We start from the raw sequence: 5,743 nt of genomic DNA on the forward strand, positions 1-5,743 counted from the left end.
GGTGTATTATATCAACGAAAATGACTTCACGAGAAAAACTCTCACGCCCAGTAGAATTATCGGATTTCGTTAATTTTTTTTTTATCTGAAAGATGAGAAGTTTCTACAGGTCGGATCAAAGCTCGATTTTTTATTTACTTTGAATAGTAGTAGAAAAATACGTTTGAAAAAGGACAAATATTATGCATTTTTCAAATGCATATTCCAGTTTCTATAATTATAGTTTTCAAAATCAGGCTTTGATCCGACCTACAAAATGTTCTCTACTTTAAGATAAAAAAAATTAACGAAATCCCACAATTCTACAGGTCGCGGGTCGTGAGAGTTTTTCCTGTAAGACATGTTTTTGTACCAAAAAACGCACCGGCACTGACACCCTTAAGGGCAGGACGTTCAGTGGCGCGCATTATCTTCTTGAAGAATAAGTAAAAATAAAATAAATAATTCCAAATAGGGAAGTATAAAGTATAAAGGTATACCTGTTAACATTATGCAGTTTTTTCATTTTATACGGACCACAACTATTTTTTAAATGGAATCGATCCCGAATCTGTTTTCTATATCAAAATGTACAGTGTACTGACTATCGTAGAAATCTGATAGAACTTCTGAAAACATAATACCTACAGATTTGAATTTTTTTATTAAATTAATTCTTAGACTAATTTTCCACGATTTGAATATTAACTCTTAAAACCTTCAACATGTGATGTTAAAATAAAAATAGATGTAGGTACCTCCATCACTCTCCATTAGTTTGATTTTAAAAATGAAAACTGTTTGAATTAATAAAGAACTTTACGTTGGATAGGTCTGAGTAGATACCTATTTTTTAAATTTTAGTGAATTACGAAGATCATACTAACTTAACGAAGGAAATTCAGTTATTTATTTGTTATTCACAGTTTTACAGTTAAATTTAATACAAGAAGCACTATAATACGTCTATATAGAATAAAAATTTGTTAAACTTATTTAATACCTTGGTAAAGCGTATAAGTAGGTACCAATAATTATTTCCTTTATTATTTTCTGTTTTTATGTGTTGATCATATTATATTGAAACAGTAAATATGTTTCTGAGTTCGTTAATGGTCGTGTTGGCAACGTTGGTTTTGTTCAATCAAGCGGCGAACATTGAGAACATAATTGATTTTAGTAATATCATACATTCTGAAGATTTAACATCCCCTCCGTCGAAAATTGAACTGTTTCGTCCAAACGGAATTGAAAAAACTGGCGAAGGAAATTACGGAAACAACAGTACATCTAAAATCAATAACAATTCAATTTTGAAAAAATTCACCAGTGGTATATCTGGTTATCTAAATTCATACTTCAATTCTTCATGCGAAACGTCGAATATTATCCCTGCCGATGATGAAGTTTGCTTGTGCAAAAATTCAACGATGTTATTTTTCTTAAAAAAAAAAACTGTTTTTGGGTAAAGGTTTCTAATATCAGCAAGAAAAAACCCGATAGTCATTAGTAGGTTAGCCTACTACCTATTACATTATTCGACTTTCGATATTATACATATCACCCCAGCAACCATAAAATAGATTCGAGCTACACTCTCAAAGTTGATAGCTTTCATGAAAGTGACACTACAATATTTCACGATTGTCTAATTCTTTTCATCATCTGGGAATCACACCTGCAATTACATGGGTACCTACAATCTAATCCATAATATTTTTGAAAAGCATAGATTTAATATTTAACTTTTTCAATATGTATCTATATAAGTTTTCTTTGTGTTACAAAATCGTTTAACAATATTTCACATTCCATAAATTGAATATTACATTTAAAAATATGTTGATAATGTCATAAAGTGCACAAAAACATTTTGTAACAAACACTAATTGTTTATTATTTTTATTAAAATTATCACCTGTTTCAAACCATTATGTCTGTGTATACATCCTTTTACACTTATGTTTTATGATTTTTTTTCCTATTTAAGCTTAATCCAATTAATTGCAATCTGAAGCAGAATATTCTTCTTTTTCTTCTTCTTCTTCTTCTTTTTCGTAGTTGATGGCCTCCAAGATAAAAATTGAAAATAAAAACAAATAATGGCTGACATATCTCTTATTCTTGAAGAAATATTTCTACAATAAGTTTATCAATTTTTTTGAAAAAGATAAGTTTTAAAACAATAATTATAATAGTTTATTACAAAACTAACAAAAACGTGTTCAAGTGTCCAATATCAAATATATAATATTATATTTTAATTAATTTAAATATTTGTATAGGTCTTATATAATATTATATAGACACACGTAACTAAATAGTGTAACGATTTACAGATTACTGATTCGTCATTTATGTCGCACTCGGTGAATTTGCTTAGACAGACAGAATACAGGTACGTAGAGTACGAGCCTATACATTATTTGCACCACCACAAGTCAGAATCGTGAAGTAGACACCATATCCACCAGCAGTCATATCTGCATATTAAAGTGCATAATAATCTACCTAATAGATAAATCATAATAAATCAATATTGTTTCAACTCGTACCCGCTACTCCTGTATCTTCAATAAACTACCCTCAACAACAGGGTTACTCAGGTTTAGTGTACTGTATAATAATATAACTATTTTAGACACTTAATAAATTATTGTATACGTTGCTAAGTCGTGTTCGATTGTGTTAGTTTATGAACGCAGGTCATAAGTTTCTAGGACCTGTAAAATATAACTTAGAAAACTTTATATCAGTCCAACAACCCGGTTCCCAAGACCGGTTCGTGTTAGAGGGAATAGCCAACCATCAACTCCTTAACTGCATAGGATTAGGTGTGAATATCGACAGCCACTTGGTTTAAATAACCAAGGAGGTGTGTTGCAATAGTAAATACAACTTCTATACATTAAAGTACCTATACAAAATAAAAATGCATATAAGTTTCACTTATTTCATTGTTTGGTGCCTATTTTTAGACCTATAAAATTATATTTTATTATTAACCTAATTGTTTAGCATGTTATATTATATTCTTTCTATGATAACATAATTATATGGGTAGTAAAAATATCTTCATTCTTAATAGTTAATTTAAGTTAAGAGAAACATATAATTTATTAATTTAGTAGTAATGTTAAAATGTAATTTAATTCATGCAGGGAGTATATTGACCATTATTTTTACTAGTATGGTATAATGAAATATATTGCACATACTTGCATTTATCTTGAAATAAAAGTTAATCATTAAATTTATAAGTGCATTTTTATCATTCTCAGATAAACGACTTTTATTTTTCACTGAATCTGCCAAGACATATTTACCATCATTACTTGTAATATTATTGCCTACAATAAAAAATTACTTATTTCAATGTGTGAAACTTAAGTTAATGAATAAATATTATTTTATTTCTCCAATCCAATGGCGGGTATATACCATATTTGGGGTGATTATTAGAGCTTGCAGAGACTCCAGGGTTAATTGTTTTTAGTATTATATAAGAGGTGCGTGACGCTGGCACCTTTATATAAGCTCAAAGGAGAAGTTGGACATCTCATGTAGTGAATGATAAATAAACATTGGTGCCTACCTATTATCAACCAGTGGCGTATTTAGGAATTTCAGGATAGGGGCAACACATTTTTGCCGCCCCCCCTCAACAGTAAATGTATTTACTAATATACTGTATATAATATACATAATAAATATATACTAATTTAAAATTGTAATGTTACATTCAACAAGGAAGGTATAATTAGACATTTAAACAACATTATTGTACCAGTTAAGAGTGAAAAAATATTATAAATAAAATAGTAAATCTTTCAAAATACCTACATGTGTGACGACAAACGAATAATTTGTTAAATAAAAATAAAAATTTGCCGCCCCTCTAAATCTTTAAAAATTTGCCGCTCTGGGCAATGGGACCCATAGCCCCTACTTAAATACGCCCCTGTTATCAACCCATGTTGAAATACTATTATTAAGATTGTAATCTATGCTAGGAATAAGACTTTAAAATATCTTCCAAATTAGAATTTTCATTAAAATTGTCTGGAACAACGCTACCTGTACGCGAAAGATCACTACAGTGTATATATGTTAAAATAGGTACACTAATAATTAAACACTCCTATTTGCCTCGGTTGCCTTCTATCGTTAAAGCAAATAAAATGTGTGACATTTATTGAGCACTTTTATAAAATTATCTTATTCTTTTATCTGTAATTATAAGATTTAGATAAAATTAATATAATTTTCAACTATTAATTGTAAACAGTTTTTTATTATTATTTACTTTTGTTCAAATATTTTATAACAGTATATAAAAATATAACAGTAAAACTCGGTGAAGGGGTGATAACAAACAAATACTATTACCAAAATATATGTCTCGAATTTTTGATGTTATTCGACAAGTAAAAAAACACCTCAATTTTATTAACAATTTAATACCTACTATATTATTATGATGTTTTATTTTAGTTTTATAAAAAAATATTCCTATTATTGTAATTTTTTTTACATAAAAAAGGCATGTTTCTTCATGTAACGAAAATTGATTACACAATTTGAACATTTATTTTGCCCCTTAAGTCTAAACACACATACGATCTCACTATTGTAACTTCTATAACCAGTGGCACAACTAGAAAAAAAATTCGGGGGGGGGGGGGGTTTCAATGTTACATTACTACAATATACATAGAAGTTAAAATCCTGCCTGGTTAATAACATTACATAATTTATGTTATACACTGTATACATTTCTCAATTAGTATTGTCATATATATAATATATATAATATTGTTATATACCTATCACAAGAGATAAAACAATAAACGTCGTATATATAAAAAAAACAAACAAAAAACACTCATAGATTAATATTGTGTCTTCGTTTTGATGTTTTAGCCATCGATTATCATAAATGGATCAACATAAATATCCTGGTGTATATTGATGACTGCCAATCCATTTAGTCTCATTTGACCTGTAGTATTTCTCAGATAGTTTTTCAGTCGACGCAAGGAAGAAAAAGACCTCTCTCCATTAGCTGTTGTGGCTGGTAGTACAATTAATATTTGCAATAACTTTGAGATTACAGGAAAAAAATCAGGATTACAATAGAAAAATACTTCGGTTATTTTTAACGACGAATTTGGTGATTTGAATGCGCAACTGTTATACGACAGTTTAAGTTCACCATAACCTACTTCTAGGCTAGTCAAATTGTTGCTGTTACTTAATATATCAGTATAAAAATTGTAAATAATTTTGAAGTCCTCAAAAGTTTCTTCAGTTATTTGTTTCCTAGTCTTAGTTAATAAGCAATTGAAACTTTTTAGTTTGGCCCTATGTTCAAGAAATCGTCCATGGAGTTTTTCAATAAAGTTATCAAGAAATGGGATGAATTTTGAGACTCTATAATATTCTGTTGGATTATTATTTATAACATTACTCCTATTTTTTTGTCGACTTGTTGTTCTTGGAACACTAACAGTTATAACAAAACTAGTACAGACATTTTCAATATTTTTAAATATATTATCAAACTCAACATCAGCATTATCACGGATTTGTTTTATAGATGATTGAGTCATATCAGCAAATTCTAGGGCAGACTCTAAATCTAAGTTTTCAGTTTGAAGAAATTTGCTCTAAGGAGAAGTTATTGCAGATACTTTTACTAATATCAATAAGGCTACTTGAAACCTTAATTGATGGACTCGGAGAAATTTCGGGGGGGGGGGGG

At 29.0% G+C, this 5,743-nt stretch overlaps 1 long non-coding RNA gene across 1 annotated transcript in view; it reads left to right on the forward strand.

Annotated features, from left to right (window-relative positions):
* LOC100570610 overlaps window positions 1–1,868 on the forward strand; it is a 2,384-nt gene extending 516 nt beyond the window's left edge. Inside the window, exon 2 of the long non-coding RNA XR_119518.2 lies at window positions 1,069–1,868. This is a non-coding gene — a long non-coding RNA (uncharacterized LOC100570610). The remainder of the gene's footprint in view (window positions 1–1,068) is intronic.
* Window positions 1,869–5,743: the final 3,875 nt, after the last annotated feature.

This window comes from Acyrthosiphon pisum, chromosome X (genome assembly GCF_005508785.2).
Source record: "Acyrthosiphon pisum isolate AL4f chromosome X, pea_aphid_22Mar2018_4r6ur, whole genome shotgun sequence".
Taxonomy (NCBI): domain Eukaryota; kingdom Metazoa; phylum Arthropoda; class Insecta; order Hemiptera; family Aphididae; genus Acyrthosiphon; species Acyrthosiphon pisum.